Raw genomic sequence first — 23,093 nt, forward strand, 5'->3', positions numbered from 1 at the left:
GCTTTATCTAAGATTCTTGTAAATTCCTCTTCCCTTTCTGTCTCTCCCACTGCTTTGTAACAGGAGATCGCTATTTTATTTTCATGGCAAGACGTAGCCAAGACCAAATGGAGAGCTGTCAGAGGAACCCAGACTTCAAGTATTAATCACCTTGTATCCTGTGTCTCATCAGAACATGATTCTCTAGCTTCTTCCTCACCTGGAAAAACAGAGGGCCCAAGGCAGCCTTATGTCTCATCCCAGACATGTGCGAGGATGGATCTCTCCACTGGAGTCAGCTTAGGGGGAAGTTTACAGGATGGATAGCAGATGTCTTCACCTGCTACTTTGCAGCTTTCTTCTAAGGTGGCTGGGACTCAGGGCCTCAGGAAAAAACTATTACACAAAGGTATAAAAACAATTGAAACAAAGGTATAAAAACAAAGGTAGAAATGCAATTGGAATAACAATTGCAGCACGGACCATTAACACTAAACACTAGCTGCACCTAGGCATCAATAAAATTGGTTCTAGCTCTTTCTGAGTGGACTTACTTTCTCTTGGGCTCTTTCAGTGTCCCCAGCTATAAAATTAGGGATTTGGATTAGATCATCTGCACAGATATCTCCACCTTTGTATACTCTGTTATTCTCCCTGTTGATTTTGCCTTTTGTTTTCATAGATTTGATGTCTAGTGTTTTACCACTGTATTCATTTGTTCCTTAACTCCAATAACCCACACTCCCCCATACCTCCTCCCCTTAACACCCAATCCAAGAAAGAGAGATTGAAGGCAAGAACCTTGCTAATTGACTAGGAGTTAATTCTCTAGGTCAAGGAAGTCTATAGTCTACAAAAGAAGGTACAACCCTAATTACTTAATTATTTTAAAGGGAAAAATGTGTTAAGAATAATATAATTCCAGAAGATGAAGAAACACCTGAGCATGTTCTGGAAGCATGTTTGATGAATCTACTGAAGCAGAAAGCTTAATATCCTTTAATGTATGGCTGAATTCTTTATGCATGCATCTAGTAAGTTGTAATGAATGCTTACTTTGCACCAGTCAGTGAGTGTATCTGCGTTTCAGCTGTCTATCTATCTATCTATCTATCTATCTATCTATCTATCTATCTACCTACCTACCTACCTACCTACCTACCTACCTACCTATCTATGCATCTATGCATCTATGCAGAAATAAGTGAAGACATACAGCTTCAATCAGAGGTGGTATGCTAGATCTTAGAACATTTCACTTGGCTGCAAAATGATAGCTGACAACTGAATTTATCAGGTTCTTTATATTCAATCATTAGTTTTTTTCAGCTCATTGGATTTTATGCACCCTACCTACCAGGTATTAGGTTAGGCCATGGAAAATACAGCAATAAATAAAAAGTAAAGAGAATAGAATCATCACAGAAGGCCTCTTTGAGGAGGAGATATTTAAAGAAGTCACTTAAAGGATGAAGAGGAGACATGAAGAAGGAGGGAAATATGGCATGTGAAGTGTGTTAGAGTATGAATGAGTGTGTGTAAACATGAGGTCATATATGGATGAATGAACACACGGTGTTGTGGAAAGTAGAAGAACATTGCAAGCAGAGGGGCAAAGTCTTGAGGCAGGTGAGAAAATTCCAGGAAATGAAAGACATTAAAATGAAAATCAATGGCCAACCATGAAGAAATTCAAAAACATAAAATTATTGGATATATTTCCAGTTAAGTTTACAATTAAGTTTCTCTCTTGTAACTAAGTGGAATCCTGGCTCTTAAGTAGAGAATTCTTGAGATACATGTAAGATATGATATATGTAGCATTGTTTTTATAGAAATAGTTTTCAAAATAATGTACACAGATGCTTGGGATTCTCTGACATCACTTTAGGGGGTCTGTTTTATATAATTATATATAATTAGTATATAATTAATAATTAAATATAAATAATTATATTTATAATGAAATTAAGATGTTATTCTCTCTTTTTCCTGTATTGACACTTACACTGATGGTGCTAAAGCAATGGTTGATAACACTACTGGGGCCTTAGCACCAACAAAGGCGGTAACATTAAACTATACTAGTTGTCAAAGTATTCTTCATGGTCATGCACCTACAGTTTAAAAAGCCAGGTTCACTTAAGAATAGCACTTGACATGGGTCGTTTTCAGTATATTGTGCAAAATATACGGCACTTCTGCTGCATCCTGAAGTATGATGATTGCCCCAGGGAAAAACTCTTATGCAATTGTCTGTGAGCTGAGCTAGCTGTATTTGTCATGGAACACTGACTGTTTTTGCTTGAAAGAATGACTAACAAATTGTGAAATTAGAAAGAATAGTGTTCACAAGACCACCCAGCTTCTGAGACAAATTTCAAATTCAGAGGTTCCCAAGACTACACTTAGGATCAATAATTTGCTAGAAGGACTCAATAACTCAAAGAAAGCTGCTATGGTTATAGTTTATTACAACTTAAGGATATAGATTAAAATCAGCCAAGAGGCACATACAGCAAAGTCCAGGAAAATTCCATACACAAACCTTCAATGTCTTCTCCCCATGGAGTGGTAGACAGTATTACTTTCTGGCATCAATGTGTGACATATGCATGAAATATTTCCAACCGGGGGAACTCACCCTAGCCTTAGTGTCCAGTCTTTACTGAGGCTTGGTCATGCAAACCTGGTTGGCTGCCCACATGGATAAACTCAATCTCCAGCCCTCTGAAAGTCAAGCTGATACAACCTGACCAAAGCCCTCTAAATCACATTGTTGGTGTAGCCCAAAGCCCCAACCCTAAATCACACTCTTATTATTTGGCAAGGTCCCAAGGCCTCAGGATAAACAAAGATAATCATATAGGCATGACATTCCAAGGTCTTGGAGATTACCTCCAAGAAGCTCAGGACATAGATCAGACCTCTCTTGGGGCAAGGTTAAATTCTTCACTGCCCAAATTAAAGTTTTAAGCAAACATTAGACTTTGGAAAATGTGTATCCACAATCACGAGTTTGACAGCTTCAAAATATTTAGAGACTTTTCTGGAGAGATCAGTGATGACATTAACAAATGTTCATTGATATGATTTTTCAGAATCTAACTTACAACTACCATTTAAGAAACTACCATTTATCAAGTTTTGGTGTAGTATCATAAAAGAATACCCATAATTATCTGATAAGGCTATTAAAATACTCCTCCTTTTTTCAACACATGTCAGTGTAAGGCTGGATTCTCTTCATATAATTTTATCAAAATAATGTGCTGTGTTTCACAGATTAAATGCAAAAATAGAAATGAGAATTCAGCTCTATTCTTTTAATCCAGATATTGAAGAGATTTGTTAAAATCTAAAAGCACACTGCTATCATCAATAATTATTTTTTTGTTTTGTGAAACAATTATTTTTTCATAAATGTATGTCATTTACATTAACATGAAATTTAATTATTTTAAAATTAATAATAAATATATTTCAAAATTTCTCAGTTTTTCCTTCTAATATGATAAATACTGAGGGATACAACTCACATAAAAAATCTATTTGCTTGGTTCAATAATTTTAAGAGTAGAAAGAGTTCCTGAGACCAAATGTTTGAGAATAGCTACTTTTCGAGGAATATTTTTCAAACTGAGCCTTATGATCGCTTGGTTGCTATGATCCCATAGCAGGAAAACTACTGATTGTGGGCCAAATCTGAACAACGGTCTGCTTTTGTAAATAAAGTTTTATTGGAACACAAATATGCCCAACTGTTCCCATATTACTTATGGCTGCTTTCACACTGCAATGGTAGAATTGAATCACTGCAGCAAAATTCAGTAATTATGACAAAGACTCATATGGCTCGTAAAGCCTATAATATTTACTCTCTGGCCGTTTAGAGAATGATATTTACCAACTTTGGAGTCTGTGAGCCAGGAAATTAATTTTGTGGTTTTGGACAAGCATTCTTATAAAATAAAGAAAAGAATTAAAGAGAACAGAGAACAGAAGTGAAACAAATAGAAGCAATAAGACAAAAAGTATGTACCACACTAATAATTACTATTTTTGTGAAACATTTGTTTCCATTGTGTGTGTGTGTGTGTGTGTGTATGTGTTGGGTTTGGATGTAAAGGTTTTTCTTACTGTGGGTCATGGTCAAAAAATTTGAAATCTGCTGATTTAATGGACAAGCTAAATACAATTAGGATTCTCAGAGACACGTTGCTAAGATTGTTTAAACTGTTTTAACTTCTCCAACATGATATGTGGCATATAAATCCAAAATAGGTAAATTGACACATTTATATCAGTCTTACAGAAGATATTCATAGATATTTATGATAAAAACAACTTCAATGATTTTTATAGAGTGTAAATTTCCCCCAACTTCACAGATTTGGTTATGCTTCATAGCCCTTTATTTTAAGAACTCCACAGTTAACGTCATTTTCTCTACACATGTCATTGCAGATATGAAGTTTGTTTCTTAACCTGAAATTGGTCTTTTTGTGTGGTGTGTTACACTCTTATTGTTAATGTGCAAATGACTTCCGAAAGTGAATACCTTTAAAATTATTTATTGACGTTTAGTAAACATATTTTATGTACTCAGCCCATAGGTACATAGTATCATGAAGTTTGAAACTGAAAATACTCATGTAACCAGAGGGAGTATGTATTCTTTACATTACACATTGGAACACATTAGAACTGAATTATTTATTGAGACTGTTCATTCATTGCGCATGTTGTTAGGCATTTTGAGACATAAGAACATAAACAGAGCTCTTCTCTGTCATCAAAGAGTTTAAAATTAAGATGAGGATAACACCTGGATATAGTTAAATTCATGTGTATTTGTGTATGTGTGTAGAGTACAGTTTTGAAATCTCAACATCAAATAGAAAGAAAACACGCTTTGGATTCAGAGAGTTCAGGATTAAAATCCCTGCCTGAGGACAAATACCCGTAAGACTTTATAAAGTGTGTACCACAGAGCCTGGTATACCTCGTGCAATGGACTGCATGTTTGTATCCCCCTAAAATTCACATGTTGAAGTTGAAACATAATCCCCAATGTGATGGCATTAGGAGGTGGGGACTTCAGAAGGTTCTTAGGTCATGAGGGTGGAACCTTCATGAATGAGATTAGTGCCCATATCAAAGAGACCCCAGAGAGCTCCCTCTCCCTTTCTGCTACATGAGGACACACGAGAAGATGGCTGTCTATGAACCAGGAAGCAGGTATCTCCAGACATCGACTCTGTTGGCGCCCAGACTCCAGAACTGTAAGAAATAAATTTCTGTTGTTTATAAGACACCTGGTCTGTGGTATTCTGTTATAGCAGCCCCTACTAACACCCCTTGGGTGCTAAATAAATGTTAATTTCCTCAAATTGATGAAAATAGCAGCAGCATAAAGATCCGGGCTTTGTGGCTATTTTTACAGTGTCCCTTTCTTGGAGGAAGCACTTGTTGCAGCAATATTGACAGACCCAGTGACAACCTGAGTGAACAGATCCAGTGTAAACAACACCAGAGAGTAGAGCTTTGGAGATGCAATATCAGCAGAACAGATAGAAGCATTGGGTTGGCATCTTTCCAAATTTTAAGGTGGAATTGTGAGCAGAAGCATTTGAAAGTTGCAATTACTCGAGTTATTACACAAATTTCTTCTTTCTCTCCTCCCCTTAGAGTGCCAGCCTGTGTTCTCCTAAACCATTTACAGTGCTACACATTGCAAATTTTATCTGTTGAAGTTTCTACCTCCTTCTCTATCAGATCCACAATCAGGAAAAGAAGCGGTAAACTTTTGTCAAATCTGAGTTCTCCTTACACAAAATTCTACCATCATAATATAACAGACATTGTCAATTGCCTAATCACCAACCACTATTATTTTCTTTCTTGAAAACAAAAACCTATTTGGTTCAATAAAATGATATACTAAGCCCTAGCAGAGATTTTAACTTTCCTAGCTTCCCTTGTAGATGTAAGAGAGGCGATGGGACACAATCCTGGCCAATTAGATATAAGTAGTAGTCAGCTAGGGTTTCTGGAAAGCCATCTTGTTTCCCTAAAACATCCTTTCAGTGTTTTTAGCTTTGAAATTCAACCACAACAGTCATATTATGATTATGAAGTACAAACATAGACATAGACCAAAAGAATCAGAATTGCCAGCCTGCACATTAATAAACCACTCAACTGCTGTCAGCAATCATCCACCAACAGACCTCTTGTTAAATCAGAAAAAAAAAAATCACTTTTTGCTTAAGTCACTGTAAGAAAAGTTTACTGTTACTTTGAAAATGCTCCTAATTGAATCATATGGCTTAACCCTGGTTATTGTTATCAATTTTGTTTCCAATTTATGCAATTGGACAGTCAATTCCTTTAAGTATAACTGTAAAAAAAAGAAAACGAAAAAGAATATCAGAGCTACTAGAGAGTGAAAAAGACATAAATGGTAGGCAGAGCTTATTTACTATGGGACCTTCAGCGTGACTCAGGAAGCTACAGGTAAAGAACCATGAGACTAAGAACCACAATCTCATGACATCTTTGAGGACGTAGACAACTGAGGCTTGGCAAGGAGCTGTATTTAATTTATGGATTAGACTGTGACTATACAACTCTGATGTTTGCAAGGAGATTGGAGAAATGCCTTCTCAGCTTGTTAAGAGAAATCAGACACATCTTTGTTTTGTCATCATGAGCATCTACACTGCAATTGGCAAGCTGCATGCATCAACGACTCTGATACATCAAATCACCATCACTACAGGCTCTGCTCCAGAAAAAATACCATATGGGATAAATCCAATCACTAATCTGTAAGTAAGTACGTCACCATTTGCTTTGAAAATGTAGTATTTGCTAGCTTAACATGTTTACCTCTTTATATTGTGAATTTTCCACTTAATCTTGGGTTTGAAGTATGAGAGAGCTATTTGGCTCCTCTTTGACGTGCATCAGGAGAGAATGTTAATTGTAGTGTGCTTCATAGGGCAAGAATGGGGGAGACCGAATATACTGGAGATGTATCAAAGATCAAGCTACATATTAAAGAAAAAAACCTGCTGCTGGTTTGACTTACCCATATTTTGCCGTGTTTTATTCCATAAGACAACACGATCCTAATGGGAGCTGATTAACCTGTGATTATTATGAGCCTCCAATGGGGTTTTGCAGAAGTAAAGTGGTCTGCTCTAAACAGAGAGTCTGTATTGGATAGTGACTAACCAATCCGATCATATCTACTTCCTTGAGGAATTTGAACATGAGGCACACAGAGGGATATTTTTGTGTCTACAGCATCAGAGAGACATATGGGATGAAGGAAGTAAGCAAACGCCAGAAGAGAGTAGAATCTATAAATAAGCCAAAACCACGAGATGATTGTGACAGGGAAGACTCATATAACAATACTACTGACAGCTAACAATTGTGGGAAACTTACAATAGCCAGGCACTGTCCTGAACACGTTAACTTCGTTAATCTTTATCACATTCCTGTGAAGCATGCATTACTATCTCATCATTCTAATTGTACATACAGTGAAATAGAAGTATGGGCAGATGAAACATCTCCTCAAATTTAAAGAAAGGGTACATGAATAAGCTGATCTTTGAATACAGGCAGTTTCTCTACTCTGGGTTACACCGCTTTATCTCTCAAGTAAAGTGAGTGACTGGGGCAATGTAAGCTTGCTGTGGCATCTTAGAGAATGTTCTGTAAAAGACCTCGAGGAGAAACATTTTTTGTGCTTCCTCCTTTGCTCTTGTATCCTTAAGTAAGCTTTGGCTGCTTCCCTCTGTCTTTGCAACACATTCATGAGCTCTTGGGCCAAGTTCTGTTGCTTATGAGAGATTTTACCATGGGACAAGCATTTAAATTACCTGATCCTGGGTTTCTCTTCTGTAACCTAGGGATAAGAATAACAACAACAACAAGGTGCCAGAGGTGTATGGTATACAGTAGATGCCCAGAAAACACTGTTGGGCACAGACCCTTTACTGTCTACCAGGAGACTTGGCACAGGGGCTTAATGAAGTTCTTTGATTAAACTCATGAGAACTCGAAATGTTGAAAAATAATAATAAATTTTCATTAAGACTCCAAAACCCCTTCCACAAAAACCTACTCTTCTTTTTTTCTTTTTTTTTTTTTCCTATTATATTTTAGCTGGATTGCACAGGGAATTACTTTGATGCTACAAAACAAATCTTTCACTCAAAGGAAAAATTGAAAGTGGCGGTACGTTCATCATTTCGCTGGTTTGAAGGGGTTTTTTTTGTTGTTGTTGTTTTTTAGGTTTGGTTCTACATTAGCTACATGGCATCAATATCACTTTTTTCCTGAAGGGACAGATCTTACAAATCACTTCTCAGTTTCGAACAAATATTGTAGCGAACAATGCTGCTGGGAAGAATCTTGCCTCAAGGGACTGTACTTATTGTCAGCGAGCTTCCTGAGTAGCTGAAATAACGTTATTTTGCTCAACCGTCACCTTTAGCGTCATGTTTTTGAAAGTATAGATGTAAACACAGTAGAGAAAGGATACCTTCTTCTTTTCTCTTCTTTTACAATTTCACAAACCTCTCCATGCATGTCTGTTCATCCATGCCTTCACACAGTCTGGAGCATGAGCCCATGATTCTGAACTATTTTTAAAGTTTTCTTCATCTCTCCTAAGTTAATATAATTTTATTCCACATAAAAACAAAAATAGAGACAGAAAATCGTATACACACACACACACACGTATATATGTGTGCATGTGTGTTATTTTAAGTCATTAGCACTAAAAGTAAATCTAAATGAAGATAGTAAAAGACTTTCATGAGAAGGTAAGAATCATTTTCTGTTTGTTTTTGAGTATCTATAACTAGCCAGACAACAACGTTAGGTGTGATATATTATTTAATTCCTAGCAACACTTCAAGAGAAACATTTTTAACTTAATTTCACAAATGAGAAAAATGGTTGAGGCAAGTTACACCAAAGGTCATACAGAGGATAAATATGTTTAGAATTTGAATTCAAGTTTGTCTGATTCAGTTATCTATATTCTTTTATCATTATTATTATTATTTATTTGCTAATTCATTCATTCAAGTAGTGTATTATGTCTTTTTGTTAAACAAACATATAGAGTTTTTCTTTAAATCTAAATGAACTCTGGTCACTCCTGACTTCTAAGCAGGGTGGCATAATTTATATCATTAAAGAAATATACATAATATTTAACGCTGCTTTCAAGTTACTTTCCCTGCAGAGAATTAGAGGCAAATACAGAAATTTAGAAGCGTTTGTTATTTTCTTTTTTCTGTGTGCCTAAAAGATAACACCCAAAATCGATGACCATTTCTTAGTATAGCTCCTTGTGGACCCTCTGGATTTGCATAGGCAAGTATAATGATGGGTATAGAGCTAAGTTTCTTAGCAAAATGAAGTAAAGGGGACTGAATTTCCAATAAACCTGGAAGAGAGGTGTCTCAGTCAGTTTGGGCTGCCATAACAAAATACCATAGACTGGGTGGCTTAACCAATAGATATTTATTCTCTCACAGTTGCTTTTTTTTCCCTCTTCCCAAAGCCCCAGTATATAGCTGTATATTCTAGTTGTAAGCCCTTCTAGTTCTTCTGTGTGAGCCACCACCACAGCATGGCTACTGACAGATGGGTGGAACTGAACCTATGCTGCCTAAGTGGAGCACGTCAATCTTTAACCACTAGGCCATCGGGGCTATTCTCTCACAGTTTTGGAGGCTGAATATCTACTGTCAGGGTGCCAAAATGGTCAAGTTCTGGTGAGCGCTCTTCTCCTGGCTTGCAGATGGCTGCCATCTGACTGTGTGTTCACTTGGCCTTTCCTAGATGTGTGCGCACAAGGAGAGGGAAAGAGAGGGAGTCAGTTCTCTTGTGTCTCTTCTTATAAGGAAACTAATTCCATCAGAGGTCCCACCTTCATGACTTCATCTAAACCTAATTACCTCCAAAAGCTCCATATCCAAATACCAGCACATTGGGGGTTAGGGCTTAAACGTATGAATTTTGGAGGGAAAACAATTCAGTCCATAGCAAGAGAGACCAAAGGAAAAGGAAAAGCCATACAATCATAGAGAAATTAGGGGGCAAAGAGATGGTGGGGGACTAAAATCTATTTTTAAAAAAACAGAAGGGGCAAATTAAGAAAATCTGCTTGGCTGAAATGAACAAAAGTCTACTAAAAGTTGAGATACCTGATATTCAGTTCTAGGCTCTTTATGGTGGCTGCAATAATTCTTCTCTTTCACCTTAAGCTCCAAGAGTGCCTTATATAGTGATATCACAGGGAAAATTCTAGGAAAAAGGATTATGTTGTTGGCAACGCCAAGCAGAATAGAACCTAACTATAGAGACAACAAGGCAAGCCATCGACGAAATTAGCAGAAGCAGGAGCTCAGGAATAAAGGGGGAGTTACAGCTGACCCCTAAATCTCTGGAGAGTTAGTGAGAGTAAATTGGAGTGGACACTGTGTGTTCCATAGTATTCACCTGACTTTCAAAGGTCATGGTACTTAGTTGACATTTGGGTTTAAGAGATATGTCTTGAGCATCTACTATTTCCCTAGTACAGTGGTATTAGACCTAGTGGGGACTTTTGGGGTCCTTCTAAGGAGCTTTCATAACAATAACAATAACAATAACAATAACAATAACAATAACAATAACAGAGTGATTGCAACTAAACTTGTGACTATTGCAGTAAAATACTGACAAGAGAGTTTATGATTGCATTACAGCAGGCATATTAGTTTGCGAGCACTGAAGTAACAAAGTACCATCAACTGGGAGGCTTAAACAACAGAAATTCATTGCCTGATATTTTTGGAGGCTAGAGGTCCAAAATCAAGGTGTCAGCGGGGTTGGTTCCTTCGGAGGGCTGGCAGGGAAGGATCTCTTCCAGGCCTCTTTCCTTGGCTTATAGATGGCTGTCTTCCCTCTGTGTCTCTTCAAATCATCTTCCCTCTATGCATATCTGTCTCTATGTCCAAATTTCCCCTTAATAAGGACACTAGTCTATTGGATTAAAATCTATCCTAATGACTTCACTTTAACTTGGTTACTTCTGTAAATACTTTCCTCCATATAAGGTTACATTTTGACCTACTGGGTGTTAGGACTCCAACATACCTATTTTGAGGAGACACAATTCAACTCACAACAGTAGATAATAAATATGACTTTAGAGTGATGTCAGCATCATGGTGGAGTGAGCTTCCCCCACTGAACTCTCCCCCTCTAAGACACAACAAAAAGGACATTCATATTCCAACAGAAGCTATTCACACAACACAGGGGACATCTGAGGCACCCAGGCAGCCATACACCTGAGGACTGAGGTGCTGGAATCTCCAGAGTAACTGGAACGAGGTAAGAGGAGCTCCCTTCCTTCCCCAAGGACTGCAACCCAGAGACTGAGACCATGTGGCTCTCAGAGGAGGGGGAGGGGCGGCTCGCCACGTGAAAAACGGTGCTCTCCAAGACCCCTCACAGCCCAAGGGGAGTCCTCTGTGGAGGGTGTGGAACTGTTGCAAGGGTAGTTTCAACAATCTACCCCCTTAGGAGAGCAGAGAGCAACAGCAAGGCGAGAAGCCTCTGAGATTGGGGAGGCGAAAGTAAACGCCCCTCCCCCACCCAGCCTACCTGACTGGTGCTTCAGCACAGCAGTGCTTCAGTTCAGCCCCGTCCCCAGAGGCAGTGGCCCCCAGGGGCTTGGCCTGACCAGGAGTGGGGCAAACCTGCACCCCCACACCAGAGGCAGGGCAAGCCTGCCCCCCCCACATGAGAGGCAGTGGCAGCTTAGTCCCCAACACGCCACAGCCCCAGCTGCTCCAGCTGGACCAAGCCACAGCCCCAGCTTCCCCGGCTCCACCATGCCATGGCCCCTCTTTCAGCTGGAACATGCCCCACCCCCAGCTCCTTCGGCTTGACTGCCCCCCTACCCCTGGCTCCAGCTGCTTCCACTTGGCCTGTGCACAGGCTCCAGCTGACTCAGCACCAGCAACTTTGGCTCACCGCACTCCAGTTCCAGCTTCTTTGGCCCAGTGACACTCCAGCTCTTCCTTCTTCGGCCCAGCACACTCCAGTTCCAGCTTCTTAGGCCCAGCGCACTCCAGTTCCAGCTTCTTCTGCCTAGTGCACTCCAGTTCCAGCTTCTTTGGCCCAGTGGCCCTTCAGCTGCAGCTGCTTCAACACACCCACACCCGAGACCCAGCTGCTTCAGCCTAGCTATGCTCCAGCTCCAGCTATCGCCACGCTTCTCCCCCAGCAGCCTCCACTCAGCCACACTGCAGATCAGCCAGGGATCAACAAGAGTGCCCACAGATTGAGGCAGGCCAGAGCACACAGCCCTTGACCCCCACCCAGTGGCAGCAAGAGGAAACTGCGACTATACATTTTCACTATGAGGAAAGGTAAGCCAACACCGACAGGCACCATGCAAAAATATATTAAATCTCCAGACCAAAAGGAAAATGACAAGCACCCAGAAGTCAACCTGGAAAGCACAGAAATGTATAACCTTAATGACATAGAATTCAAAATAGCCATCATAAAAAAGTTTAATAAAATACAACAAAACACAGACAGACAGTTCAGTGAAATCAGTAGTTTCTTCACAAAAGAGATTGAAACTATAAAAAAAACCAATAAGAAATCTTAGAGATGAAAAACACAATAGAGGAGGTAAAGACAAATCTGGAAGCCTTAAGCACCAGAGCTGACAATATGGAGGAAAGATTAAGCAATATTGAGGACAGTGATGCATAAGTGCTCCAGATGGAGGAGGAAAGAGAACTAAGACTAAAAAGAAATGAAGAAACTCTCCGAGAAATATCTGACTCAATTAGGAAATTCAACATGAGGATTATATGTATTCCAGAGGGAGAAGAGAGAGAAAAAGGAGCAGAAAACTTGTTCAAAGAAATAATATCTGAGAACTTCCCAAACATGGGGAAGGAGCTGGAAATAACAGTGAATGAAATCAATAGATCTCCCAAATATATCAACATGAAAAGACCCTCTCCAAGGCATATAGTAGTAAAGCCGGCAAAAGTCAATGACAAAGAAAAAGTATTAAGGGCAGCTAGACAAAAAAAAAAAATAATAACATACAAAGGATTTCCTATCAGGCTCTCAGCTGATTTCTTGACAGAAACTTTACAGGCTAGGAGAGAGTGGAACAATATATTCAAAATTCTCAAGGACAAAAACTTTCAGCCAAGAATACTCTATCCAACAAAAATATCCTTCAGATATGATGGAGAAATAATAACTATCCGAGATAAACAAAAGCTAAGGGAGTTCATTGCCACAAGACCCCCACTACAAGAAGTGCTCAAGAAGGCCCTCATCCCTGAGGAAAAAAAGAGAAAGGGGATTCAAAGTTTTGAATGAGGAGGAAAATAGGACGACAAAACTAGAAAAATTTTAGTCCTCTATCAAAATAGATTAGCAAACATTTAATTATAAAACCAAAGATCAAGGGAAGGTAAGCACCAAGAATAAATATAACCTCATCATGTTAAACACAAACTCACAACACAAGAAGGAATAAGATGTGACAACAATAAATTAGAATGGGAAGAGAAAAGGGATTGTATCGACTTAGTCTAAGGGAATAAGAGGCCATCAAAAAATGCACTATCACATCCACAAGATTTTTTTATACAAATCTCATGGTAACCACTAACCAAATAATCAGAACAGAATCACACACGATAAAGAAAGAGAAAACTAAGCTAACTCCCATACAGAACTCCCAAAGTGCATTGGTAGTCCAAAACACATGGGACAAGAAACAAAAGAAATGCAAAAGAACTGGAAAAAGAGTGATAAAATAACAACAATAAGCCCCCATATATCAATAATTACCCTAAATGTAAATGGACTGAATCCTTCAATTAAAAGACACAGAGTGGTGAGTGGATTAAAAAAACAGACCCAACAATATGCTGCCTCCAGGAAACACATCTCACATCTAAAGACAAACACAGGCTCAGAGAGAATGGATGGAACACAATACTCCAAGCTAATGGCAAACAAAAGAAAGCAGGTGTTGCCATACTTAGACAAAGTTGACTTCAAGATAAAACAGGTAATGAGAAACAAAGAGGGGCAATATATAATGATAAAAGAGACACTCCACCAAGAAGACATATCAGTCTTAAATATATATGCACCCAATACAGGAGCACCAAGGTACATAAAGCAACTATTAAACCTAAAAGGAGATATTAACAACAACACTATAATAGTAGGAGATCTTAACACCCCAATCTCATCAATGGACAGATCATCCAGACAGAAAATAAATAAGGAAATAATGGCCCTAAATGAAAAACAAGATGAGATGGACTTAATAGACATACACGGAGCACTCCATCCAAACACAGCAGATTACACGTTCTTCTCAAGCATGCATGGAACATTCTCACGAATATACCATATGTTGGGAAATAAGGCATGCTTATATAAATTTAAGAAGATTGAAACCATAACAAGCATCTTTTCAGACCATAATGCCATGAGGTTAGAAATCAACTACAAGGAAAAAACCGGAAAAGTGACAAAGCTGTGGAGACTTGACAACATGCTACTAAACCACCAATGGATCACTGATGAAATTAAAGAGAAATCAAAGCATATCTGGAGAAAAATGAAAATGAAAATACACAATACCAACTCATATAGGATGCAGCAAAAGTGATCCTGAGAGAGAAACTCATAGCAATACAGGCCCACCTTAACAAACAAGAAAAAGCCCAAATAAGCAACCTCAAACTATGCCTAACAGAATTAGAAAAAGAAGAAAAAACAAAGCCTAAAGTCAGCAGAAGGAGGGAAATAATAAAAATCAGAGCAGAAATAAATGAAATTGAAATAAAAAAAAAATAGAAAGGATCAATGAAACAAAGAGCTGGTTCTTTGAGAAAATAAACAAAATTGACAGACTCTTAGCCAGACTCACCAAGAAAAAAAGAGAGAAGGCTCAAATAAATAAAATTAGAAATGAAAAAGGAGAAATTACAACAGATACCACAGAAATACAGAAGATTATAAGAGAATACTATGAAAAACTATATGCCAACAAATGGGTAAATTCCTAGAATCATACAACCTCTCAAAACTGAATCAAGAAGAACTAGAGAACCTGAAAAGACCAATCACAAGTAAAGAGATTGAAACAAGAATCAAAAACCTCCCAAAAAATAAAAGTCCAGGACCAGATGGCTTCTCTGGAGAATTTTACCAAACATTCAAAGAAGACTTAATACCTATCCTTCCCAAACTATTCCAAAAAATAGAGGAAGATGGAACACTTCCCAACACATTCTATGAGGCCAACATCACTCTGATACCAAAGCCAGGCAAAGACAATACTAAGAAGGAAAACTACAGACCAATATCCTTGATGAACATAGATGCAATAATCCTCAACAAAATATTGGCAAACCGAATACAGCAATACATTAAAAAGATCATACACCATGATCAAGTGGGATTTACACCAGGGACACAGGGATGGTTCAACATCCGCAAATCAATCAATGTGATACACCACATCAACAAAACTAGAAATAAAAACCATATGATTATCTCAATAGATGCAGAGAAGGCTTTTGACAAGATCCAGCATCCATTTATGATAAAAACTCTCAACAAAATGGGTATAGAAGGAAAGTGCCTTAACATAATAAAGGCCATATATGACAAACGCACAGCAAACATCATACTCAATGGGGAAAACTGAAAGCTATCCCTCTGAAAACAAGGACAAGACAAGGGTGCCCACTCTCGCCACTTTTATTCAACACAATACTGGAGGTTCTGGCCAGAGCAATTAGGCAAGAAAAAGGAATAAAAGGAATCCAAATAGGCAACAAAGAAGTGAAACTCTCACTGTTTGCAGATGAGATGATCTTATATATAGAAAACCCTAAAGAATCCATTGGAAAACTATTATAAATAATCAACAACTACAATCAAGTGGCAGGGTACAAAATCAAGTTACAGAAATCAGTTGCATTTCTATATACCAACAACAAACTAACAGAAAGAGAACTCAAGAAGACAATCCCAATTACAATTGCAACAAAAAGAATAAAATATCTAGAAGTAAATTTAACCAAGGAAGTGAAAGTCCTATATAATGAAAACTATAAGACATTATTGAGTGAAATCAATGATGACATAAAGAAATGGAAATATATTCCATGCACTTGGATTGGAAGAATAAACATAGTTAAAATGTCCACACTACCTAAAGCAATCTACAGATTCAATGCAATCCCAATCAGAATCCCAAGGACATTCTTCACAGAAATAGAACAAAGAATACTAGCATTCATATGGGGCAATAAAAGACTCCATATAACTAAAGCAATCCTGAAAAAGAAGAACAAGCCTGGAGGCATCACAATCCCTGACTTCAAAACATACTACAAAGCGATAGTAATTAAAACAGCATGGTACTGGTACAAAAAGAGACACATAGATCAATGGAACAGAATTGAAAGTCCAGAAAAAAAACCTCGTATTTATGGGCAGCTAATCTTTGGCAAAGGAGCTAAGAACATACAGTGGAGAAAGGAAAGTCTCTTCAATAAATAGTGCTGGGAAAACTGGACAGCCACTTGCAAAAGAATGAAAGTAGACCATCTTCTTTCACCATACACAAAAATTAACTCAAAATGGATCAAAGACCTGAAGGTGAGACCTAAAACTATAAAACTCCTGGAGGAAAATACAAGTAGTACACTACTCACCATCAGCCATAAAGGGATCTTCTTGAATTCCATGCCTACTCAGACAAGGGAAACAAAAGAAAAAAATAAACAAGTGGGACTTCATCAGATTAAAGAGCTTCTACAAGGCAAATGAAACCAGGATCAAAATGAATAGGCAACCCACCCCCTGGGAAAAAATATTTGCAAACCGTATATCTGACAAGGGATTAATCTACATAATATATAAAGAACTCACACAACTGAATAACAAAAAAACAAACAACTCAATCAAAAATTGGGCAGAGGAAATGAACAGACACTTCTCCAAAGAAGATATACAGATGGTCAATAGGCACATGAAAAGTTCAACATCACTAGTCATCAGGGAAATACAAATGAAAACCACACTAAGATATCATCTTACACCCGTTAGAATGGCTATAATCACCAAGACAAAAAGCAACAAATGCTGGAGAGGATATAGAGAAATGGGAACCCTAATCCACTGCTGGTGGGAATGCAAACTGGTGCAGCATCTATGGAAAACAATATGGAGATTCCTCGAAAAATTAAAAATAGAAATACCTTATGATCCAGCTATCCCACTACTGGGTATCTACCCAACAAACCTGAAATCAACAATCCAAAGAGACTTATGCGCCCCTATGTTCATCGCAGCATTATTCACTATAGCCAAGACATGGAAGCAATCCAAGTGTCCCTCGACTGATGATTGGATAAAGAAGATGTGGTATATATATATACCATGGAATACTACTCAGCCGTAAAGAAAGACAATATCGTCCCATTTGCAACAACATGGATGGACCTGGAGGGTATTATGTTAAGTGAAATAAGCCAGAAAGAGAAAGACAAACGGTGCATGATTTCATTCATATGTGGATGATAAACCAACACACGGACATATAGAACTGTTTGGTGGTTACCAGGGGCAAGGGGGGTGGGGGGTAGGCACAAGGGGTGGAGGGATGCACTTATATGGTGACTGACAAACAATAATGTACAACAAAAATTTCACAATGAAAAATAAATAAATAAAATATAGAAATATAAAAAAAAGGGAAGATAAAAAAAATAAATAAATAAATATGACTTTAGAAAGTCACTCTATGTTATGAAAGCTCTTTGGCAGGTCCTCAAATTTACTCCTTTGCACAAGACAGCCCTTGAATGTAGGGAATATAGAAAAAAAATGAAGATTTAGTCAGGTACTAATGAATGATAGAGTTAATTTCTTTATTTTCCCAAAAGTCACGAGGCAATTATTTTTTTCTGAAATTCATTTTTTAACATAACTCAGGTATTGCATATGTAACTGACTACGTAAATTGTTTCAATAGCACTAGAATAATTTTACCTCCTGCCAAATGGGGTACATTTGAAGGAACAGCATCCATCTGTAATTCAAATGATGGCTAGTTTACTGAAATATAAGTCCTGTTATTTTATTTTATAATGACATCCTGAATGCCCTAGCTTTCTAAATGGGATTTCTGATCATATTTTGAATTCCTGGAAATTTTCAGTTTGGTATTTAATTTTTCTAATTGAAGATCATATCACTTAATTTGTGAGGTTCTGCTCTTAAAGTTTAATGATTGAAAGTTTTATAATTATGATAAAACTTTACACAACAGGGCATACAATAGCATAGTCAAATTCTTTTTAGGTAAAGTACGTGGTAAGACTAAACTTCAATAATTTTTTGTCTTTTAAAATAGACTTTTTATTTCTTTTTTTCTGAGAAGATACTAGTAGCTCATTGTCTTGGATGCATAAGAACACTGATATTTAAAATACTGAAGTTAAAAAATTTGCATTATAATGAAACTGGTAACTGTCCAGTGTCTTATTCTAAACCACAAAGTTCAAGCGTTCTACCTTTAGAGGCAAAAAGTCAAATTTTCTACCTAAGATAAAGAGTTGAAAAAAAATCATAAAATTTAAATGTCTTTCATTATAATTTTTTAAATAGGTCTATCTCATATTTTCTTATTTCTACATTGTCTTCATCAATGTAAGCCTGTGACATAAATTTTAATACATGATTTATGGTTATACAGTCATTTTTTCATTCTCATTTATTACAGGGTGTCACATTTTATCATGCCCGCATTTAATCATCTCCTGTCTGCATATTAATGGTTACAAATATGATACCCAGGTAGACCTAAGAAGCCAGGAGCTTAGCTGTCTCAGAGTGTAACAGTTGAGTGCCTTGAAAAGTGGGGCTGGGAAAAAAAAAACTTTAGATGTCTTTGTACACGCACATGCCTTACAGAACAACTCAGGTAGTGAAAAAGAGGGTTTTCTACTGTGTAGAGTCAATTTGTGTAAATTGATTTTTCATAAGCCCCCATAATTTGTACATCCATAACTGTATTGAACATATAATAAGCCTTGTGTCAAAATCAGATGAGATCATACATAAGACATTGCTAAGTTTTAGTGTCAAGTTTAGACCAATAGGAAATATATTAATGCCTCTAGGTACTTTCATTCATATTGACACATTTTGTATATCATTGGCTAAAATACATAAATGACAAGGCATGTTTTTAGGAAGTTAGAGTTTGTTTGAACTTGATGACATGAGATTTTGGGAGCTGAGTAGGAAATCTGCAATTAAACCTGTTGCTATTGAAGTATGCGTGCTTGACAAAATATATGTTTGATTAATGAATGCGTATTTTATTTTCTCTTGCCAACAAATAGCACCTGGGAGCCACATCTGGTCCTAAAGCAAACTGAGTTGCAATACCATCCATAAGGATGGTAAAGTGGGCTAGGTGTGGAGGAGGAACTGGGGCTGAGTCCTGCTAACAAACCACAAGAAAAGGAGAAACAGATCATGGGCAGAGAAGCAGGTACAAAGAGCAAAACCAAACCAAGATCAATGAAAAGCCACAAATGCCTGGGAAGAAAAGGAATTATGAGAAGCTTAGGAGGTGAGGTAATTTGGGACGTAAAGTACAGAGTGTTAATATAATCAGGAAAAAATAAGTCTGTGATCAGCGACAGAGTGTGTCCCGTTGACTATGCAAATTGAGGTTAAGTTTGAGGACTTCAAGAACCCATGAGGCAGGAGGGAGTGTATTAATTAAGAGGAATTGCATGCATGATTGGTATTGTAGTAGAGAAACAGAAATAGGTAAGTTGTCATCCTTGGCCTCGAGGATGGCTACACGGGAACATGCTCCTGACTCACAAAGAAAAGCAGAAGACAAAATCATTGAGGACATGCTAATGTGTAGAAATGTAAAGAAAAGAGAAAGTGGTTTGTCTGGGATATCTAGGTAGCCATATTTAAAGACTGAGAATAAAGGCATATTAACTCTTGTTTTCAAAATAGGATATTGGTCTTGAAATAAACTGGATCAGCCTCCAAAATCTGTAACCGTAATTTCTAATGTTACCCTAGCTTTTAAAGGAAAAAAACTTCCAGACGGAAGCTTCACAGTCAGAAAATAATGTACCCAATCTTCCTTTGATTCTGTATTTTTCTGTCCTTTCAGACAAAACTTGAAGTTTAAAACAGTATAATAAAATTTCATAAGGCCTATGAAGTTGATGAGGCCACTCCACTTATAGAAATGTAGATTTCTGAGACAGAAGAGAAATTATGCTTACCTTTTCCAGAAAATCATGATAATGATTTCTGCCTTTTCAGACATGATGAAGTTCACATGAGTAATAACTCCTATGAATGTTAACAAAATTGACAATAGCTTTGCAAGGAAATAAATTCTACAGTTCGAAATTTCAACAGCTATTAACAGTGTAACAGCATTGCTCTCTAAGCACTGGAGAATTGCCAAACTTGTAAGTTATATGCATTTTCCCACATCCTGTATTTAATTCCTCTCCTGTTGTCTTCCATTCAAGAAAGCACATCATTTCCAACTTTGCAGGTGATTGATATTATTATATTGGTAACTTAACTCTGCCCTATTGTATAACTACCATTGGTTTAAAATAATTTACTTGTGATGGTATAACTTAGGCCATGATTTTAACGGCTGAAAACTTCCTCTGTTGCACCTTCCTCTGAAGAAGGAGCAGAATGGGACTTTATAAGATTTATTAAAGCAAATTGTGGAAAATATTGATATTTGTTTACTTTGATTGACAAGTATACAGGTATTTTAAAATATCATTAGACTATTTGCCTTAAGCAGCTCAAGAACACCCACACAGAAATGTAAACTGAGGTCTTTTTAACAAGAAAACAAAACAAAATATATAGTTGAAATAGTCATTTTTAAATATAGAAAATATTTTATCATATAAAATATTTCTTAAAATCTATTTTTACTTTACCAATTCACCCAACTCTCCCCTCTCATTGTTCTCTTGTTTGTAAGTGTCTTTTTATGTAGTTAAAAAAGCATCGAGTATGGCACAAGAAGACTTGGTCTCAAATAACTCCCACTCTGGCCCTGTTTCACTGGGTACCTTTAGACAAATTTCTTAACTTGGCTAAGCTTCTCCTTGTTCTCATCTGTAAATTAGGGTTGGGAAAATATTTATAGGGGAATTAAATGAAATAAATAATTACGAGATGACTTGTAGGATCTTAATTAAATATTATATACATAATATATTATGCTGTATTAACATACAATATGTAATATGTAACTTAGATACCACAAACTTGAGTAAGCATCAATGATTTGGGTTTTTTAAATCAAATTTTGCAAAATCTGTCAAAGTTAATGACTGATGCTTGAACTTTGCTCTTTCACCTCATGGAAACTTTCAGAATACTGCATTAAAAAAATAATCTACGCTAATGATGCCCAAATTTCTCTCTCCAGCACCAGCATCTCCCCTGAAATCCAGAAGGATATATCCAGCTATCTCTTAAACATCTTCACGTGGATGTTTCATAGACATTTAAAACTTAACAAGTTGAAACAAAGCTAATGATGGGCCCTGTCTCCAACCTGGTCCTCCTGCATGTTTCAGCTCTGTAAATGGCAACTCTCATTGGCTCAGGCCCAGTCTTAGAATTTTCCAGGAAAATCTCGCTCTCTCTCATGCAATTCATCTGAAAGTCCTGAACACTTTTATTTTGAATTAGATCCTGATCTGAGCACTAGTCCAACCACCACCTTGATCCTAGTTCACCACTTTTATCTGTCACTTGGATTATTGCACCTCTTAACTGATTTTCCTTTTTTACCAAATTTACGCCCTTGCTATTTATTTTTAACAAACTATCCAGAATAATCCTTTTAAGCCTTAGTTCAGAGTATATCATTCCATTCCTAAAAACTCTGTAATATTTTCCCACACTATGCAACCCAAAGGCTTCAAATGGCCTCAGGCCACACGTCCTCGCTCCTCCCTGTCTCTCTGACCTCGTCTCCTACCAATCTCACCTTAGCTAATTTCACCCTGCCTGCCTGGTCAACTTGCTAGTTCTCAAACATGTAAAGCCTACTTCCACCTCAGGGACTTGATCTTCACTTTTCCCTCTGCCTGGATAGCACCTCTCTGATATATCTGCATGACTCTCTTGCGTCTTGGAGATCTCAGGCCAAATGTCATCCTATTAAAGATGACTTCTCAAAAACCCTATATAAAATTAATAGCCACCCCCTACACATGTCCACTTTCTTCTGCTTTACCCTGATTAACTCTTTTTCCCTCGTTCCATTTATCATCAAATCATATATTATTTATTATGACTTTCTAGAGATCCCTATATAAAATTGTAGCCCCAAACTTCCTTCTCCCTATCCTGCTTAACTAATTTTTTTCTCTTTATAACATCACCAAAAGAACATATTATTTAATTGGTTGTTTGATTGTTGTGTTAGTTTTCTATGGCTTTTGTAAGAAGTTATCACAAACTTAGTGGCTTAAAGAAACAAAAATTTATTATCTTAGAATTCTGTAGATCAGAAATCTGACACAAGTCATGCTAAAATCAAGGTGTTGGTGGGGCTAGAATTCTTTTACGGAGGCTCTTAGTGAAAATCTGTTTCCTTACCTTTTCCAGCTTCCTTCAGTCCTTGGCATGATCATGGCCCGTTTCCACCTTGAAAGCCAGCAATGTCTGGTTGAGACTATCTCACATCATACTGTTCTGACTCTGACATTGTGCCTCCTTGTTCCAATTTAAGGGCCCTTGTGATTACATTGGGCCCACCCAGATAATCCAGGAGGATTCCTCGATCTTAAGGTCAGTTGATTAACAAGTTTAATTCCATATATAACTTTAACTCCCCTGTACCATGCCACGTAACATATTCACAGGTTCCAGGGATTAGGACACGGATATTATCAGGGAGAGCTATTACTCTGCCTAC

General features: G+C 37.4%; 1 pseudogene; it reads left to right on the forward strand.

The window, feature by feature from the left end:
• LOC131395939 (PSME3-interacting protein-like) overlaps nucleotides 1-23,093 on the forward strand; it is an 82,131-nt pseudogene that overhangs the window by 52,987 nt on the left and 6,051 nt on the right.

This window comes from Diceros bicornis, chromosome 32 (assembly GCF_020826845.1).
Source record: "Diceros bicornis minor isolate mBicDic1 chromosome 32, mDicBic1.mat.cur, whole genome shotgun sequence".
Classification (NCBI taxonomy): Eukaryota; Metazoa; Chordata; class Mammalia; order Perissodactyla; family Rhinocerotidae; genus Diceros; species Diceros bicornis.